We start from the raw sequence: 22,706 nt of genomic DNA, 5'->3' as shown, positions 1-22,706 counted from the left end.
GCAAAAAGTGTGCTTTACACTTCACATTCTAATGAATATTTCAAGAATCTTGAAACATAGAAAAGAATTAATACTCTTTTTTTGTAGCATATAGAATTTAGATGCAATGCCACTGCCTTTAAATGGAATTTTTGTAGGCAAAATTGTCTTTCATTAGGCAAATTTCTACTTAAACTAAATGCAATACATTATGGATCATGCCATCAGGTCTGAGACCACAATTATTCCGTAGTGCATTTCTTTTAGAACATAAATGAAAATAAAAAGAATCCCACCTGCGCTTTCTCAAAGAAACTTTTACAGTGTGTTGTACTACTTTTGGGACAAATTATATCAAATTTATAGAAAACTTCATCGGCTCTAACTCAAAATATGGACAATTTTATGTTTAGGGCGTCTTGAAATCTTTTGACAGCTTCCGAAGTGTTAATTTTAAACCTTTTTCAGCTGGACCAAATCACTACTTTCTTTTAAAATTCTGGACCCAAATTTTTTTACAGTGTAATTTCACCCCCCTACTTGCAATTTGAGGCATTAAACATGGAGAAATAAATTTGAAAGGGGTATAAAAATTCATAGCAAGTAACCCACTGTCAACACTAGGGACTATATTTGTGAACAACGAAAATCAAGGGACGACAATTGTGGTCTTGGACCATCATTGGGCTGGCCTACAGCACCCCCAGCCCCTCCTCATAAATACTTTCAGCAAGTATGCAATAGAGTATTTTTCATCAGTGAAATTAAACCTCAGTGTTATGTACGTCAATTAATGACTAATTCCAAACTGAATATTACCATAAAGTTTTCAGCAATAAAAATAATGCTAAGATAAAGGGTAAATCTTTTTCATCTGCTTAGTCTATCATTTAGTTTTAAATCACAAATTAATGGTTGCCAAGTATATTTAAGAAAATTACACGCTTGCTGTTCTACAGAACAGTTGTTCACAAAACTTCAAAACAGTGAAAGCAAAAAAATAAATGAAAATATGTAATTAGAAATATATGATATCAGATGCTACATTTTGTACATGCCTTCTCGTTTCTGGCTCTCCAAGGAGTTTTACAAAATATCATGAATAAAGCAACTCTTGATGAATATAACATGATATATAGCAGAGATATTGATTCATTGTATGTTTTAATGACATTGAAACACATCAGTTTGGAACATACATTTGAAAGAAATTCTACAAGCAACCTCAATTAATTCATTCTTTACAGTTAGATGCAAATAATAAGCATCATTCAGTCATGTCCAAAATCTCCATGTTTAAAGTACAGACCTAATCGCAGCAATAGTATATGTTCATCTGGCTATGAAATCTTTTTCATACTCCCAAGCGATAATAAAAACCAAAGTAAAATCTACTTGATCAAGTGCAATATCAAATTTACTACCTTGCATAAACATGTAAAAAGATTCGTACTACTGTTCATGGGTTACATTGGATAATTTATATATATACAAATTCTTCAAGTTATAATTTGTACTTTCATTTTAACCTTTAAACCCAAAATTTGTTCAATTCAAAGAGATCATGAAAGGACATATTGTTTAAAAGTTTTTTTACATAAACATGAAAGTTTAGAGAGAAAATTGCCACACTTCCTACCTGTAAATCTTGATGTCAAAATATCCTAAATAAACAAGCTCCCTAGGTGGTAAAGGGATTATTACATAATGATTATTCCAATGTCTTACCTGGAGGTTTATGGTATAACATATATTGTCTATATATCATACCTGTACATAACAAATATTAAATCCTTACCTTAAACCCAATACATGTAATCAAGATTTGTGTATCATATGACTTGGAAGAGTAAAAGATGTCATAAATTATAACCAGATAAAGTGAAAGTACATCAGAGGAAATTATTATATTTAGCTTTTTTGGCATTTATGACTAGATCTGTTTACATCATATGTACATACAATGTATTGAAACCAAAATATACTAAGGGATGAAATGACCACATAAAAGTATCATTGTCAGTTCCTGTGGTTATAAAAACTCAGTGAATGCAGAGAACATTATCTTTATCGATTCTTTTTAAGTCAGTATTTAAGGATACAGAGATCATGAAATCTAAATAATGGTCATGTCCAAGTGACACTGATCTTCGTATCTTTTTAATATGGATATAATTTCACACCTATTAATGTGTTGGTGTCAGTATCACTTTACTATAGTACATAACAGATTTTCTGCCCTATTTAACCATAAACATTTAATCCTAACCTTCTGGTGAGTAAATAATAATATTCTGACCATATTTTACAACAGCTGACTAATTTAGTTGACCTTTTAGCACTTTTATGACCAGAAAGAAGATAACCATAAAATGGCTTGCAAGTAAGACGGCCATTAAATTGGTTTTTATCTTCTTTAATTTACTAGCTGATAGCATTTTATTATATATTTGTAATATTGTTTATATCCACATTATGGATCATCATGATGTTGTGATTCTCATTTTGTTAATTTATTGACTAAGTCTGTTCATTTATTGCACTTTTAGATCAAATAAAAGACCCATAAGAGAAAATCCATTTATCAAAGTAGCTTCATTCTTCAAATTAAAATCCATAACTTTGTTTTTGATAAAGTGGAAGTCTTTAATTACAAATCAAAACACACTTAAATGTATTGTAACAATAAAACAACTCATGACTGTCTGTCATCCAGCCAGACCTGTGTAAAAACAATCTAACAGATAAAAACTGATAAACATTTTTTATCAGGGATGTATATTTTTGCAAATAAACATAAAAAAGAATACTATAAAAATATGTTTCAACATAATGTAATTTAAATAATATTTTATGATGAATAAAATGCAACAGACTGCAGCTAGCTTACCTAGATAAAATCTTTGACACAAATATTCTGACTGATAACTTGAATGTTCATCCAACATAAAAAACAAAATGCAGACAGATTTAATTTATTCTTTTTTTATTTTTTTTTTACCTGTCATGAAGAATGGTTTACAATCCACAAAAATAAAACTTTTCCAATAGATTTACATATTGTATTCTTAAATATCAATACTGTATAGATCTGAATTCACATAAAAACTTTATTCCAACTGTGAAAGGATCAAAACGCTCAGCTGGCTTCCATTAAAGTTAACAGATTGTGATGTAACTTGGTACAAACATAGCTCACTGACCACAGATCCACTGTCAACAACAGTCTTGTCTACAAATAAACTCTGGAATTCCATTCATACACCATGACCTCCCACAGGGGACCAATCAATGAGCTCAAATGAAACTTTGTCTGTAAAGTCTAAGGCCGTTGCTATTCATATGATCGGTTATAATAATTAATGACAAACATTTTTTTTGTGTGAGATAACATTTTCTTGGTCATTAACATGAAGCCAAACTAAGATAAATTAATGAAGAATATTAATGTTTGTATTCACAAATGACCATGTTTTATGTTGGAAACTATTCTGTTAACTCAAAAAACATCAATAAATCATATTTGTCCCATCAAAAATTAATCAAAATCCAATTTCTCTGTGCATATTTTTCAGGGTAATTGCTTATGCTTTATTTAAACAGCTTTATTGTTTAGTCATGGTGTTTTTTTAAGGAAATTAAAACAACATTTGCTAGAAGCAATCAGAACATTATATTTTGCAAACTCAGCTATAAATATTTGAACCATACTATCAAAACATGGCATGGTTAGATTACAGAATTTCATGTGCAGTAACAGTACAGCAATATCCAACTTATTGATCAAATCTTCATAGTAATAGCAGGATACAAGTACTTACTATACCAAATACTTCCAATGAAACAAAAACCCAAAACAGCAATTATCAAACACCTAATTTTTCAATTAACAACAAACTGACATGCACTGTTCCCATCTTATTTGGACAGCAACATGAACATGTGGCAGTGTTAAAACTAAATTTTAAGAGATTTTACCCCCACCCTTTTCCATCTTGATTGGTGGACTAAGTTCATTTTGTAATTGTCTTTTCTTTTATCATCAAGTTAATGTCAACCTCTTTTGAAGAGCGAATGGAACATAAAAAAAAAAGGCAAAATACAAATAGTCTCAAAACCCTATTTCAAATTTTGAGGGACTTTAAATAATTTGTCAGATAGACACAGCTTAGCCTAATGTTATGCTTAAAAGGCTTGTACAAATAGTGATATACATTTGTATTTTTGAACCGTTTAGATATAGATATAAGCCTCTATGTTACACTATTCATCCTTCTACAACTTTGAAATGGATTTACCTTCTCAAAATATGCTTGCATCAAGTAATCCTTCTCTTTAAATTTCTGCTCTACCAAAATAAGCAGCTCTAAAGAATATTGGCCTCAGAAAATCACTCAGTAGAAGATAAAATTATACAGAGAAACAAAAGATGGATCAAAAAGACCACCAAGGGAATATTAAAACAGAGAAGTAAAACAAATCAATTTCTATCCAGTATTTCAATCCACTGATATCCATTAAAGAAACCTTTATACCGATCCTTTAATAGCACTTGGAAAGTATCTATAAACAAGCAATGTATTAGTTCATTTTTCACTGAAAGATTTATGCAGCATTCAATATCTATCATAGACTTGTCATAGCTAGATACCAGGATTAAAATTTACTATGTTAGATGTCTGAGACTCACATGTCTATAAAAGACTCATCGGTGACACTCGAATCAAAAAAGTTAAAGAGGACAAATAAAGTATGAAGCTGAAGAGCTGACTCAACCAAATGTTTAGGTGATCATGTTTTGTTTATTTTTACTCCAACTTAATGTATCTTATTTGTATATTTGGTAATATTAAGGAAAGATAAAGATAGCTGATTTGCACTGTCTGTAACTTTGTTTATTAGTAAATGAGATTAGTTTGCTATTAGTTACTTATTATAAGTACAAGTTTATTCCTATATTTAGGAAAGCTAAGGTATACAGTCACAACAAGTGTCTTATTTTGCTTTAGAACTTTCAAGATAAATTGTTTGCATGCAGTTAAAAATAATGATGTCAAAACTACATTTTTGTCATTTTAAAAAAAATATATATGCCATCTAAATTGACCATCGAATCTTGTTAAATTTTACTATATTCCAAATAAAGATTTAGTTCAATTAACATTGAACACATATATATCAATTATGTTTAAGCAAAAATCCTGATTTGTAATACTTCAATTATTTGGTCCAAATGGCCTAAAGTTCACTGTAATCTAAAAGATTTGTTTTTTTTAACATGTTTTTATACAAAAAATATAAATAGTTGTCCCTTTGAAAGGTTTTTTCTTGATATGAAAATCAAATAGTTCACACCAAACTTGCTAGACTTAATCAATACATTGCTATTACATAGAATAAGATGATTAAACTGTAGACTGCCAACACATAATATATACTTATGGCCTATAAGCTGATTACAGGGGATAATTAGAAGAACTCTATTGATAACAGTCCTGTGATAACATATACACCCGGCCTGTCAAACAGTTATAGATCCTCAGTCTGATAGAACCTATATCCTCTGACACTGGTAAATCTCTGATCAGGACTGATAGTGGTCATAATCCTCCTAAAGATGATATCTTACAAAAGTTCCATATTTTAAATGGACCAAGTCAATATCTTTTTCCCGACAGAAAGAACCCTTTATATTGAAAATGAGACATCAGGAAAAAAGGTTTTATCAATTTCATTTTCATTAAATATAAAAAAGAAGATGTGGTATGATTGCCAATGAGACAACTATCCACAAAAGACCAAAATGACACAGACATTAACAACTATAGGTCACCGTACAGCCTTCAACAATGAGCAAACCTCTTTTAAAAACCCAAGTATATCATTTTCCATACCGATTAGGGCATTGCTTCATATTATATTAAATGTCTCAAAAAACTATCTTGCCATATGCTTTGCTAAATCCAAGGTAAAATAAAAGATAGCTGCAAAAGTGTGACCTTGAAAGAATGATGTCCTTGAACTCATTTACTGTAAATTATTTCATCATAATTTCATTTTAATCTCATTTTAATTTCATTTTACTTGTCATTCTCAAAAGACTAATAGTCAATATATTAATATTTACACGAGAGCCACTTATAAACAGATGAGCAGATATACAGCATAAAATGTTCCCACATTAAACAAACTGGTATTTTCTCTGAAATTTTAAGTTGTGCAATAATTGGCAATCCAAAAAATAATCCTTTACAATATTTTTACATACTATAAATTATTTTAACTGCAAGATGTAACAGCTTTTCAAAGCATTTATAAATAATGTGCACCAAAGAGGATATTAGGAAGACTCATGAAATTTCATCTTTTATTTTTTAACTTTTGCAAAGAGATAAATTTCACTGAAAGCAAGATAAGGCAGATTGGATCAATTTGATACAATTAGTATTTAAAAGGTTTTGAGCTATCAATTAATTACTGGTCAAATTAATTCCAGCATCACTAACAATTCCTGAGCATCCACTAAAAGACTAATGGAAAAGTTGGAAAGTTGCTAAGAAATGTTTACCATGTGATTTGTGATTAATTTGAAGTGTGCAGTTTTGTTAAATTCATATAAAAATGGCTGTAAGTCTTATTTTCATCTGTAATTGCTTCTTTGCCCTCAATCATCCAAGATTCGTGTTCTGCCATTACGACTAATTTGTCATAAATTGTTTGATTATTAAGAACCGAGGGATAATCTTTGCATAGAAACCTTTTTCTTTCATTAACAAGTTGTACAAATTGGCCAAATTATGTTGAATCTTGATGGCATTCATACCATAACGAGACGACTAAATGACCAATATCTTTTACAATATGTACCAATTGTCCATAACAATAAACGATAGAAATGAGCATCTTCTTACCATAATTGTATAAAAGACAACATTTGTTCGTCAAGATATTACGTTAATCACCATAAAAGGCAGTTTACATGAGAGGTACAGAGTTTTATCACTTTCTCAATATTGCAATCAAAGATCACATTTTCTTTATTGATTCCAATGCATTCAACCACACAAACTTAAAGCACTGTTTATTATCTTCTGCTTTCACAGACAAATAACAAACACATTAAATAACTATACTTTTATGCTGCTTTTAATTGAAATATTACACATAGTTTGTATTTTCATCATAAAATTTGTGAAACAAAAAGCAAAGAATCATAAAAATCTTGCTATCTTTTGGTAGATGATTTTGTATAATATTAGCATTTTTACTATAGAAACAATTAATTATCTATCAACCAATCTGCAGTAGAAATATAATTAAATGTTGTTTAATATCAGTTATGGCAAACGCAGTTAAATTAAAGGCAAGCAAAACATTTTAGATTTTATTAAAGTAAAAGTAACATTCTAAAAAAAATTCATGACTAATAATGGCAATATATAAAGTATCATCATACTGGAAAACTAATCAATCATCTGAGAAATGCACTTACTCAAAGAGTCAAGCCAAAAATTCTGCAGCCTCAAATTTAATTGACCATGATTATAAAATTTCACATGAAATACTTCAACTACATAATAAAGGAACAAATCACTTTGACCCCAGGTCACCTTAAACTTGTTTTATGAAATAGTAGTAAAAATGTCAGAGATCGCATCAGATACACAAACTATCATTTTATATATCTTTCTCTACAGCAGTTACACTAATATATTTCAGATATTTTGCAATTGAGTGTATTACTTTATTGAGCACTGTAATGAAGCAGGCAAATTATGTTAGCACAAGAACTGTGGTCAGCTGGCATCATTAGACTAGTTTTAATGACATAAAAATCAAAAGAGGCATACTTATCTAAGTAAATAAAAAACAACTACAGGCTTACGAAGTACCCTTTTTTTTGCAAGCTTTTGATGAAAACCCCTATATAACCTCTAAAGTTGTAAGATCTAAGAAATGATCTTATGGTAGAAAATACAGCATTATTTCACATGTAAGACCTTAACTTTTTTTATTTTATTGTAGAATGATTTTTTGTAATATTTGAAAATTTTATGTTTTTTGCGTCTGTTGAAGACAATAAAGACTACTCATAAAGTTTTGAAGTGTGCTAAATCAATTCAAGATAACCCAACCATCATTTTACAATAAATCTTGACTTAATTTGAGTTTAACAGTAAACAAAAGATAAAGACTAACCCTACAGAGAGAAATAATGAATGTCAATATGCAAGTATCCAGATAACAAACAGACAATAACATGTAAAACATGCAGAATATTAAGTAATAAATGTAAGATAAACATGTTTCTTTCTGCTCCCGACTTCTATTAATATGAAATGTACATGAAATTTTACAAACAAGCGTAGTATGCAATGTCAAGGTAGGTAATGGTCACGTTTTGTCATTTTTTTTAAAAGGGATACAACCATGCAATGTGCAGAATGAATTTTTTATCTCTCAATAAAAAAGAGCTACCTTTTTAAATTGTTGATTCTTTACAATACCCAAATATTACTAAGGTTCCCAGTTTTAAATACCTAAAAGCTGTTATTATTTTCTAATAGAGTAATTCGCCACAATTACAAGCACAGGTTATCTCAAATCCCTCTTGCTTATATCACAAACAAAAAAACATTGCCAAACCAATTAAAGGCTAATTATAATCTATTTACTGTACCTGCCAAATTAACTGTAAATAATCCTAACTTATGACTGAGAATTTACACCTTTCACTGTTTGTTATTTACTGTAATGTCAAAATACATACAACTAGGAAGATGGTAGTGTGTGTAAAATACACTTGCCCAAGGCACGACAAATTATAACAGATTATCATAGCTGATCATCTTGACCTCTCTGGGGTTAAGTGTGAAATTTCCTTTTTATGGTGATTTATTTACTAAAGGGGTCATTCAGAAAACAGAGAGTTAATGATGGTAATCATTCTAAGTTAATGTGTATAATTCTGATGATTTGCTGTATTTCCACCACAAGAAACACTAAATTTGGCTTCAAACAGGAAGTTCTTCCTTTAATTGTTATCCGCATTGACAGGGTTATGCTATAAGTCTCGGAATGAACAATAAGAATTACTGACAAACTGACATATTCATATTAATAATAACTACAGTGCCAAGTAAAGAAAATCACAATCTTAGAAACTTCTTCTTTAGAAGACTTTCTGGACATTGAAATAATAATAATGATAAAAGAATTATGCCAGTACAAATTGATAAAAGGGAGACTAAGAGTCTAATTTTACAACAAATATTACTAGAAAAAAATATATATGTCATGAAAATTTCAGTACATAACCTACGATCAATTTTTGTTGCTGGATTTTTTTGTGAAAAAGAGCTCCTGCTTTTTAAAAATCAACAGTTGATTATAAGACTTAAAATTATGTTTAAACTTGATGAGTCATTGGCGGATCCAGGGGGAGGGTTCCAAGGGTTGGAACCCCCCTTTTTTTGGCCGATCAATGCATTTGAATGGGGACATATAGTTGGAACCCCCCCTATGTCCTGGGTTGGGAACCCCCCTTTTTAAAATGGCTGGATCCGCCCATGTGAGTGGATAAAACCATAACAAATACAACAAATCCACTAAACAAAATTAAATCTAAATATTTTTCAACATTAATTGATGTTTTGTGCATCAACCAGGTGAAGTCTAAACCCTAAACTGACCATCATATCCCACGTTGTTTTTCTTACTCAGACAAATTGACCGAGAATTATTTTTTAAATTCCTCTCAAATATCAAGTCCTTTAACTCTCTAAAATACAAATTTTGTTAATAGAAATATTATATAACCTTCTCTAAGAAATAACACACAATAACCAATATATTGAATGTTATCTAAAACTGTATCAAAATACATTGAAAATTAACTATAAACCTGTAACCAGAGGCTCTGTGTATTGTATGACATCAATATATGATTATTTTATGACCACACATTGTCTCACAATGATTTATAGGTGAAAAAAAAAATATTGTTATAAATGTTGTATTGAACTAAGTAAACTAGAACTGCCATAAAATATTGAATTTTACTATAACTATACTAGATTTCAAAATTATTTTGATTAAATATTGAACAAGTAAAGTTTATACTCTACGGCTTTCTGATTATATATTGTATGTTGATTATCTGTTGACAAAAAAATCAAATATCACCACGCAACTATTTTCAAACTACATCTGTTAGGCCTGATATAAAAAATGTTTGTGTCGAATGAAAAAAAAAGCATGTTATCTATCTGGTAAGAGTGACAAGGTGAGTGCAATTATAACATTGCATTTTGACCACTTAGATACAACTAAGAGAATGAGAAATCTTTCCAACAGAGACCAAGTGACATCAAAGCAAAGCAACTATATAGGTGATCGTACCACCTCAACAATAAGCATCTATTGCCCATACAACCTATAGTTATGACAAATGTAAACCAACAGAGAAAACTTATGACCTGATTCATTGTCTATTTTTTGTGAACTTGTTGCATCACTCTAGGAATTGAGACTGTGTTGCAGCTACAAACTTATTACTAAAGTTACTTTTAGGTGTGGGGTTTATTTGAACTTTATATAGTTTAATTGTACAATAATATACCTGAATACTAACATACCATGGAAATCAGGATTCAAGATGAAGAACAGCAATGAAAAATGCCTTCCTCCCAATATATTGTCTTCTTTCTGAATAACCACACTATAAAATATTCATTTATCAAATATAAATAGGCTTGTTAATTACAAATACATGTACCAAAGTTTTAATGAAACGAACATCATGATTGTCTGCAGTAATGCAAGAAGACATTTTAGTCCGTCGGAAGGGGACGATAAATGGCTGACCCGTGTTAAGAGAGAGCCATATCTCTTGCACGTTAAAGACACCCTTGTAGATTTTGAAAAAGAGTAGGCTTAAGCCGTTACAAGGCAGCACTCGCACCCGCAAAGTGGAAAGGGATTAATATAAGTTGCAAAACTTGTTTCCCAATCCACTATAAATAAATATGTTTAAACTAAAACATTTTATATTTGAAATACAGGTCGGCCTCATAACAACATATAAGCTGAATGATTCAATTAATGTTTAAAGTCTTTAAAATAATGGTTTTAGTTCATTTAGTATCACATTAATGTAAAATTATTAATCATCAATGTAAATGGGTTCAAGGACATTTTTAATGAACACTGCCAGACAGGCATGTACACCTTGCAACAATTCCATAAACCAAATATAGTTTGCATATTAAGTATCTGAGAAGACTAATCCACCTGAAAAACACAACATAACCGATGAACCATAAAAGTGAGGTCAACATCAGGAGAATAACATTGAGAATGGAAATGGGAAATTTGCCAAAGAGACATCAACCTGACCAAAGAGCAGAACCCTACCAGACAGAAATTTACACTCTATAATCATTCCAAACACCAAATACCATTGACTAGAAGAACATTGTTTTTTCTACATTAGCTAGAGGTATAGGGGGAGGGTTGAGATCTCAAAAAACATGTTTAACCCAGCAGCATTTTTGTGCCTGTCCCATTTAGTCAGGAGCCACTGGCCTTTTTTAAGTCTTGTATGATTTTTTAATTTTAGTTTCTTGTGTATAATTCAGAGTTTAGTATGACATCCATTATCACTGAACTAGTATACATATTTGTTTAGGGGCCAGCTGAAGGATGCCTCAGGGTGCGGGAGTTTCTTGCTGCATTGAAGACCCAATCTTAGCATCCCTTTGCATATTTCTATATTTTTCTTCGTAACTTTAACATCAAGCATGTTCCAATAAGTCTGGCTGACAACATGCAACAGGTATCATAAATATAGATGTCATTATAAAAATGTCTGAATGGTTTGTGAAGCATCATTACAGCTTCAGAAGACAACTTAAGTTAATTACACATCATCTTCACATTACAGCTTGTATATATGACAAAATACCACATACTTGTTTGTTGGTTAACACAATCACAGACATGTACCAATTAGCAAGTATACACAAATGTCACTCAATGGTTCAGTGTGGTCGCCTATTGCAGGCACAGAAACAATCATCAGACAGAAGCTCAAAAGACTTCTCAAGAAGGTGGTAAAAAATCGATCAGTCAACAGTTACTTTTGAGCTAAAAGAGCAAATATTTCAGCTGATCGTTGACAGTCAACTCACATAAAATTTTGTGAGATTACTATTACATTACCACCATCAGATGACATTATTCAATTCCACCTAATCTTCATAAATTACCTTTAGCATATGACAAAAGACAATCTACTTCGTCAAGTCACTATAACTAGCTCTTTATCAGTTACTGCAAATAAAAATAACAACTCCACGTTCAAAATTATAAGAAGCAATAGCTTTTCTCCAGTACACTAATTTTGCTTAATATAACTGCAAAAACCTGTTGCAAATATTCCTATCATATACCAAAATCTAAATATTGTGCCAAGTATTTTTTTGCAAGTTTAGGATTAAAATATACAAACTTTTTATTGTTCTTGATGTTTACATTTCAATTTTTTTGAGCTGTCTTAGTGAGTGAGTATGAGAAAAAAAATCCACTTATAATTGAAGAAATGTCTACCTGTGTTTGGAATAAAACTGTTTAAATTAAAAGCACATGCAGTTTTAAACTTTATGAATCTTATCTGTGAAAATGCATTTAAGTTTTACACATCAGAGGAGTTGAAAAGAAAATATGAATGGTTTCAAATAACATCACTCTGTTTTGTAGCCCATGGAAGATCGGCAATGAACACAATTCATAACAATAAAGCACACCCGTCTCCAATGATAAAGATGCAAGGTATGTCACCATGGAGAAATTCTTGGTTTTGATCTTGATGCAGATCGACCTTTAAGATTGGATACAAAGAAAAGAACTGTCATCTAAGCAACATGCTGACAAAATGGTGTCAATGTAAGGTCATAAGATCTTAATCAATCAATTCCTTATAGAAAAGTTATTCAATTAAGATTTGGACTGGCAAAAAAAAAATTACCGAAGAGCCTTTTCAATGTGGTTTAAAATTGCATTCTCATGCCTTAATGACAGTAATCCGACAAGCTGAAATGTAAATTTCATTTAGTTTAGGGGTGCAGTGGACGATAATTATTTAATTACCATGGATTCCTGCATTTTTCTTTATGCCCTTGTAACACGTCCATTTGCATTATTGATTCTTTACAATAAATATTATGATTGATACTCCAAAGTAATTTGTGAAATTGACGACAATTAGGAGATTATGTCCATAATGCTATCCGTCAATACTAAATAATGAACTGAGACAAATATAGAACTGAAGAAAAATGATCTGTAATTCTTTAAGTGGTAAGATGTTTTTAATCTCTGGACAAAGGTGACATTTACTGATAAAGGTTCAGTTGTCCACATTCAAACAATCTTTTAATAATTTGACATGACATTTTTTTGGTTATATTGGAATATTTCAGAATTGTCTAACTCTATATGCATTTTGCAAACATTAATTCAGCTCTGTTTGATTGTGTATTGATCAACTTCACGTAATATATAATACATACTAGAAAAAGCGATTGGGCAATTGCATGAATACAATGTACTAAGGTTACTTCTATATATTCCTTTAATAATTAATGGTAAAAGGGTAAAATCATCATAAATTGTTGTTTTATTGACCTACAGAGGACTATTATCATTGATAGCATTATAATCGTTATTGGTTTCACGAGATCCCAATATAGCATTGTGGATAAAAATTGTTGGTTTTTCGTTAAAACCCCCATTGTTAAATGAAATGTTATCCCCTAGGCTTACCAACATATGGTGCCATATTACTTAATAGTCTTTTTTTATTTATCGAACTATTAAATTAATATCGTATTTCATGTTATATCCAATAACTTATAAAAGAAATTGGTTTCATCCATTAAAAACATGTATTGGAAGGGTTCTGTTCTTCTTAAACATTACTTTCAGATAGATCAATTTTGTACTGTTGCTTCTGTAATAATTCCTCAATACTGAAATAGTGTCATGGCTCTTCTATTTCTATACCAAATATTAACTCAAATGTTTACAAATGTACCAAGATAAACTATTATAAGCCAGACATTATTGAACAACATAAAATGAGGTTATAACAGTGGGCAGAAATTTGATTCAGAGTCATGATACCCTGTCAAATTCATTAAATGACATCCAGCAAGTATATAAGATATAAAAAATGTAAAAATAAATCATTGCTGGTTCAAAGCACAAACTTAGGTTATCCAAGCATAAATAACTTCTACAATAATGCAATTGGCTAACTTCTGTATAAGTAATTTTTGTTCAAGACACATAAATACCATCTCAGTTCTTGGGAGTACAAAACTTGTGATCAAAACACTTAAGGTAGATTTATGGTATACCACCATCTTGGATTGTACAATCTCAGTACAAAATCGGTCTAGTTATTTGCCCAAATCTGCAAATTTGGAGACAGATTTGCAATTTAATACTTGGACTGTTTATTTATATAACAAAAACTTGGTGAAATATTGTTTTATACAAAATTTTAAACAAATATCATTTTCGTTTGTTTTCAGAATCATTTTTTAAAATGAACCATTTAATGAAAGATAACTCTTTTAGTAAAAAAATTATACTGGACTAATGGGGATTTTTTTTTTATTTTTACTTGTAGCAAGAAAACAAGTTCAGTGACACCATTTTTTCTTTTTATTTTCTTAAAACATATAATAAAACCTATCTTCTCACAATTAATTTCAAAATTTAATCTCATAGAATTTTTCTTATACACACAAATGTGGATTTTCATGAACAATCTAACCAAATTTAGGCAATTTTCAAAGACTAATATCTTGAAAAATAGCACGATGACCCACACTTTTTATCAAATTTTTGAAAAAAGCATAGTAAAATCTTCATTTTGGCAAATTATAAGAAAATTCTGTCTTAAAACGTCTATACTTATGATCTACCTTAAACCAGTATTCTGATTGATTTAGTACTATAAACATAGTAAAATTTTTGTGACCAAAAGGTCTGATGTACCTCCAATGAAACAGTTACAAAATGCCTGATGTGAGCATTGCTTTTTACCTGTTTCTAAAGTTCTTAATCTTATTTTTTCTACCATCATACATATACTGCATTTGATTGTGGAATACAAGAAACCAGCATTTAACGGCCATGAATCAGCAGCTAGTACTTTACTGATATGTTGGCTTTTCCCAATATGGACAATTAACAAAACAACAGTAGACATTATAAACGATCCCTTAACATGTTCATGTTAAGTCATAACAACCTTGTTGCTCTCTGTATTAATTTCCACAAGGTGAAATAAAATGCAACAAATTCAACAAATTATGATGTCATAACACGAAAGAAAACTTAAATTTTTTATGACTATTGATTTTTGGAAATACCAAACCAAAATTTGAAATTTTACCACAAAAATGCATTAAGATGTTAGAAGATCCCTATAAATGGATATTAAATTCTGCTTATATTGATGAAAATCTATTGCCTGGTTCTCCAGAGGAGATGGTGTAATTATATCCCCTTTGCTGTTCAAATAAAAATCTAATTTATCTTTATTTTTCTCTCAATAATGCCTGACCAGTTCAATTTATGTTCAGATTTGTCTAAAAATGAAGATGTTTTAAATTCCTTTTCAGCTGTATATCGCAGCATTGCAAGACAAAAATGTTTTGTATGATTGTAAGTGTGGATTTCTTTATTTTCATGGGGGAACAATTCATGTGGCTTGAGGAAAATAGTATTTTTGTGGATATTCGAATAACCCTAATTAGAAAATTTGTACCGGTACTTCTTAACACATTTCAATCATGGTTAACCACTGATAATGAAATCCATCAAAATTGGCATCCAACAATAATAATAATGAATCCACAGTAGAGAGGGGGGGGGGGGGGTAGGATTGGTCCTGACCTGATCCCGAGATCCCAAAATCCTGGGCCATAAAAACATGAAATTTGGAAGTCCCGAAATTTAAAAAAAAAAAAAGAAATCCGAACATCCCGAAAATTGAAAAAAGAAATCCTGGATCCCGACATCCTGAGCTTATAAACACCTGATCCCAACCTCCCAAAAAAGTTCCTGCCCCCCCCCCCCCCCCCGTATACTATAGAAGAAATGTTCATATTTCATATTTTATCTAAGAATATAAAGAAAGGATTCCAAATCTTTTTGTTGACCCACAGTTCTGCAACCCCAACAATTCAATTAACCTTCACAAGAAAAGAAGAAAATGCTTGCTTAAATTTGAACAAAAAAGTTAGCCTGAACCCATCTTAAGACTACAAGTCAATTAAAGACAATTTCCTGCTAAAAAATAAAAGCAAGATAAATTGCTACTTACTGTCAATCTCAAAGTAACTCACTATATTTCCTGATCACAATTCTAAACAAGTATGGTCATTATCTGATGTGGTCCTGTGTATTATGTCCTAAAGATGACCTCCAAACCATAACATAATCATTTTTGTATTATATTACATTACTTATGCTCTTACAATGAATTTATCAACAACGTCCCCTCGTAATTGAATCTGGGCGCATATTAATGAAATTATTTTCAGCTCCAGGCAATGGCTATTATGGTCAAGACAGAACGGCATATATAATATATTTTTAGAACAAAGAATCAAAATCAGTTGAAAATAATGTCTGTCCCCTCAATCAATTGTCACAGAGACCAATTCATACTATTTGTTTTTATTGACAAAACCAACACAAGGGGAGTGAATTATAAAGATGTTTTAATGGGAAAATAATTCTGCCTTGGGGATTGGACTTTGTGTCAATGTTTTTCCAAGATGTATTGAGTGTGAGACTAAATGTATTTAATTCATTACACAAATAAAGACCTGCCCAATAGATGACACCTTTCACTTTAACTAAAGCAACTATTTAAGACATCTGAATATAATGTTATTTCAGGACTTTATAAGTCTGTTTTCTGACAAAAAAAAACCAAATGTTGTGCAACTGCATTAAGCCTTACAAAACATTCATTTGTGCTAACTAAATAATCTGCATAAAGTACTTCACAAAGCTTTGGGTGATCTGAATTGCAGACTATTAGCAAATGAAGAGTATTTTAAATAGGCAGAGCAGGATTCAGAAAGCATAACAAAAGTTCGGATATAGGATAATTCCTTCTGTGAAGTATATAAGCAAAGGAAATCAAATGTAGGTACAGTCTAAATGATTTCTTTCAGACATTTTTCTGTATTTTAGTGTCCCTAGTACAAAGCAATTGTATATAATCAAAATAGCTGCAGGTATAAACAAAGGTCTGAATTTTTCTTATCATTTTATAGATTTAGAAAAGATGTGGAATGATTGCCAATTAAGACAACACTTCACAAGGGCCAAATGACCACAAAACAGCTACAGGTCACTGTATGGCCTTCAACAATGAGCAAAACCATATAGCAGTCAGCTATAAAAGGACCCCAAATTCCAAATGTATATATGTATGGATTTTCTTGGAAAGATCTTGAAAAAAGTAATTCAGCTTCATGACCTTTTGAACAGCAGGTTTTTAGATAAATCCAGTTCTTGTGAGAAAGCCATATATAATCCCTCTACAGAAGCAGTCTGTGTTTAAAAATAAACAAACAAGTAAAGCTTACCTCATATTTATAGAAATTTTCCTTTGATTGAAGCAGATTACTCCTGGCGTTTACTACATAATGAAGGTTTAAACGACTTAAAATCAATGCATTTAATGTCAGCACAATAAAAAGAACAACAGATGTTTAAAATTTGATATCATCCCTGGTAATACCACAAATTTATCACGTTAATCATGGCTGCAACAGATGACAAAAGAATAAATCTGTAAAAGACATCGGGATAGCTGCTTGGTTGTCTTTAATGCAATTATGGATTAAAATGTTAAAGCATCATTCTGGAGGTTAAAAATCCATTTTTGGTAGAAGATCTGATAAAAGCCATCATTCATGAGAAAAATAAAACTGATAAAGACCATCATGGGAGACCAAGAGAGGATCCATATTAGTTTATACTCTTTCTATATAATTGTAAATTTGTCTTTTGGGAATTTTGTAACTGTCCAATATTCAATACAATCAAGGTGACATTAAGGATTAGCATTCATTTTTTAGGGTACATTTTATTCAGTGTTCATAATGTAATGTGGAAACAGTTACGAACAAAACAGTGAGAGAATATATAAGTTTATCACCTTACAATTGGTGTTTTCACACTGGACACCACTTTATACTGAGGTATAGTCCTTTAATGATCAACATTTTTAAAATGAACTGATACATTTAGTCACACAAACCTAAAGGTCACTACCGCTTTAAACTATTTCTATTGAAGCATTCTAATAGGACAATTATAATGCATTCATTCATAGTCCACCTACACCTCTATCAAAAGAAATTAAAACAGTCCAAAAGATCAGTTTTAAAGGCTCCAATTAACTTGTACAATGTATTGCAAACCTAATTAACTGTGTCATCTCTTCAAATTCCTTTAAAGTCATGTCAACTTATTAATTTCCCACAGATGGTTTCAGCTGCATTAAGTTATTTGGCCATAAATGTTAATTGCTATAGGTTTTAACTACTATTACAAATTAAGGATTGTGGATCATATGTTACTCTCATGTGCATCCCAAGGGTACCACAATGGTCCCCTGCAATGGTGGTCAAAGAAAACTCTTTTACATATATATCTGTATTCAAAACAAGTTGCTTTCTTTAAAAAAAGAAAAGCAATACATGAACCTAAGACTGCTGACTGCCATGTCACCAAAAGATTGTTGCTGAATTTGTGTTTGCTTTTGAATTGAAATAATTGACTGTGAAAAGAAGAAGCCAGTTGAAAGTATATATTCACAGCTTCTATTTGAATAGCTATTTTAAAGCTCGACTATTATATTTATCACTTGGGAATGCACATATTTTTTTTTCTCGATTATAACCCTTTGGCAATCCTACTAACCAGATGACTTATGCAAATTGCACAAACCTATCGCAATATTTTATGCACTCAATTAGCTTTATAATCTGGAATTCAGGATGCATTTATTTTATCTATCATATCCGACTCGTATTTGAAGCTGTCTTTACTCATGTTAGATGTTGTATGCGGTGAAACCTGTGGCATGCAATTGATTGGGACCTCTTATGAAGAGACTTATTTTGGTCTCATAAAACATCTCAAACTTTAAGGATTTGCTGATTTTACTTAAATCAATTCAAACATTCTACAGGGAAACTTAGTTTTGCCGAAGAATTTCTTAATTCAGAAGTTTATAAACCTGTGCACACTTTAAAAAAAAATATATAAAAAGGTATGTAGATATAAAAAGATACCAGAATTAAAATGATGTACGCCAGACACGAGTTAAGTCTACAAAAAAAGCATCAGTGACGCTCGAATGAAAAAAGTTAAAAGGCTAAATACATTACAAAGTTAAGGAATCTATTCCTTGGATAGACAATCCTTAGCTTTTCGAAAAGGTCAAAGTTTATAATAGGACAGTGACTCAAAAAAGAAACAAAAGAGAAACAACTCGAGGTTAGAATACAGTTAGTAATGATCGTGCTTGAAAGTCATATGTAAAGCTCTTTCTGCCGTGTCCTGAATTTAGATAACAAAAACGAAAATAAGCTTTCACGAGTGAATTTAATAGTATTGCATGCAAGTAGTATTTTAGCGCACAAAATAGTAAATAGAAAGCTCAGGAAAAGAATACACATTTGCGTCATAACATATCTTAATCTAATAGTTGAATTCGAATGTCAAACGGCCTACACTAAATGTTTTGACTCAGGATTCATTGACATTTTATCAGGAATTTGTGAGAACGCAAACCGATAGTATGCTTTTGAAATGTGATCTATAATGTGAATGAATCAAGACGTGTAGGATAGTTGGTCAACACAATGAATACAAATTTCAAAACCGTACCATAGTACAAATATGTAGATGCTATAAGGTTAAACTATTAAAAAAAACAAACAAAAATTGAATTAAAATTTTATAATAAACTAACGTTCCGGTCAGTAATTTTTTTTCAAATTCTTTTGAATATATATAATATCAATAAACACGAACGTCAAGTATTTACGGATGGACATTTTATTTATCGAATGAATCTACTTTTAAATTCTAACATTCCACTATGTGAATATATTACTATACAAAATATAAGCAAAGACTTCTAAATCCATACTAAAACAGTACAAAATAATCAACATTATGGTTGTAATTAAATTTTATTGTGATTATTGTTAATTATTTTTGCGGTTGTTATGAGCTGCAAGGATTTAAAATCATGCTTTATGAATTGAAGACACACAAGTATTTTTGTTCACGACCGTTTAAAATTTAAATATTTAATAAATTTATTTTACTTTCCATTTTATGGATATATTATAATACAAAAAAATAAATAAAAATTACTCATAAAACCCGGCTAAATACTAAAATGGTATGAAATAATTAACGTAGAAATATAATGATTATTGTTTATAAACATTTTTTGTAGGATGCAAGAATTTATTTGGATTTAATTCTTATGTTTCCTATACAAATGAATATTTAAAAATACCAAAGCAGAGTATCTTGTCATATAAAATACTTATTTCTTAATTGAAACTCTGAAAATATTCTGATTTCAATCATTGTTAGTTTCTTCAGAAACATAAATAAAGTATTATATATTTTTTATATATTTCTTTGATTCCGATTGAATTAAATTCTTTTGATAAGAATATTATCTTTCTGTTTTCCGATCTAAAATTAACATTTTAAACAGAATGTTCTATCCCGTAAGTCTATGATGAAATACACAGTATCCCGTGGTTAAATCTTCAAACATAATTTGTTTACATGTTATCGAGACAACAGACAATACCACGTTATAATTGACCCAGATACACACAGTGTACAGTGGTCGTTTTAAAACAAATATAATTGCGTCGTCAAGGGCCATCAAGGGACCATATCAAAGACGTAGATAACAACCTGTGAAGACCTGTATAGATGACCGAAAACTTTCGAGACGTTCCGAGAATTTTATTCTGACTTCCGGCCGAGAGATATCGAGTGGCCCATAGACACATCCAAAACTCACCAATATATAAGCATGAACCCCTCAGGTGGTTCATGCAAAAATAACAAGTTTACACGTTAGAAACAAATTCTGAACCTTTATATCATTTTTTGCAGTTATATAATACATAAACAATATGTGCATTCTTCCAGAGAAATTTACATGTACAAAAACATGCTTTTTGTCTTTGATGATACATGAAGTAGACTAGTATAACCATAGGCTATTATCATATTTTGTATTACATTGCCTGGTTATTTTCAGGTGGCTGATACAGACAGTTTAAACAAATACAAGTGAAGTGTTGTAAACAGTATTTCATCCAGAAAGTTGTTTATAGAGGGCATGCACTTTGTACTGTATTTATGGAAGGCTATGGATAGTGCCAATTCAATAATTCTGTGAAGGAAAAGCAAGCTCTGAGACTGCTTAGACAGTGTTTTATTTCCTCTTTTTGAAAGACAGATGGCTATAAGAAGGATTAAATAAACAATGAATTCTAAAAATCTATATATATATATAATTTGTTTCAGATGCATAATTATCTATCAATATTGCCAAGGCAAAAATAGTGTACATGGTATTACTACAAAAAGGTAGAGGTCAAATATTCAAATGGTCGAGTCCCAATGCTTAAAATCACAAGAAAAACCATCCAAATACAAATAGTAATGACCTTAGTAATTGATGTAATTTAAAGAGCATCTTATTGAGCATTAGTGATGCAAGTTGATATTTACTGATTTCCACAATTTAAGAAAAAGTATGGAACACAACAGTCTCCCAGGAGATGTCATCTAAACAGACAAAATTGTACAAATATAAATAAATCTACACTATAGAGACAAGAAAGCTGCTAAAATGTAAAAAAATCATTCACAAACACCAGAAACATTAAACGTTCTTGGAGTTTAAAAATGAATGTGAAGACGATAAGACAAAACTGGTACAATCTGTTCCCTAAATGTCAACAAATCTGCACAGATTCACCATACTACTAAAAGTTAACATTCACTGTATATAATCTTGTCAATAAAGAACAAATTTGTTTCAATAAATACTACCACAATTATGTGTTACTGAAGATTGCAAGTATCCAGAGATTTAAAAAAATATTATTTCTATATTTCATTTACAAACTATGAGAGTGAAAAAAAACTTAATGATTAAAATGATAAATTCAACCAATTCATTGCATTTCTATCTTGACTTGACTAATTAAGCATGTTTTATCGGTTTGGTAATCTGGAGAGGTCTGGAGAGTAATATATCAAGTTTGATGAGAATCTGTCGAATTGATGAGTTGTGAATTTGATTTTAGAGATTATCCCACTGCATTTTGTGATATTTTTGACAGATTTGTTTTAAGATGGCTAACCAATCTATTGCTTCAGTGGTGTCAAGAACATTCAGATCTTTCAGGATAACTAGCTGCTTAATGTTTTCGTACTGAGTAGCTGCTGTATTGGTAATTAAGCTGACTAATAATATCTATAACATACAATACCATTTTTTCTTAAAATATAGTTGTAGATCCTTGAAGCTCTAATGAAATCCAGGCCAGTTCAGAAAGAGTAAGTGGGGATAC

The 22,706-nt window shown here is 30.6% G+C and overlaps 1 protein-coding gene and 1 long non-coding RNA gene across 6 annotated transcripts in view; one reads left to right on the top strand and one right to left on the bottom strand.

Moving 5' to 3' along the window:
* The window catches only part of LOC143075957 (plexin-A4-like), a 124,237-nt gene that overhangs the window by 72,767 nt on the left and 28,764 nt on the right, over positions 1-22,706 (bottom strand). The gene's annotated exons all lie outside the window — the stretch shown is intronic.
* LOC143075992 (uncharacterized) lies at positions 12,739-22,179 on the top strand. Of its 2 annotated transcripts, none has more exons than XR_012978505.1 (2): positions 12,739-12,810; positions 21,383-22,179. It is a non-coding gene; the product is annotated as an uncharacterized LOC143075992 (long non-coding RNA). The 2 variants fall into 2 exon arrangements; XR_012978499.1 differs by lacking the exon at positions 12,739-12,810 and adding an exon at positions 16,958-17,211.

The sequence above is a fragment of the Mytilus galloprovincialis genome, chromosome 1 (genome assembly GCF_965363235.1).
Source record: "Mytilus galloprovincialis chromosome 1, xbMytGall1.hap1.1, whole genome shotgun sequence".
NCBI classification, from domain to species: domain Eukaryota; kingdom Metazoa; phylum Mollusca; class Bivalvia; order Mytilida; family Mytilidae; genus Mytilus; species Mytilus galloprovincialis.
Note: the sequence above shows the minus strand (reverse complement) of the source record. Positions and strands in the feature narration are given on the sequence as shown.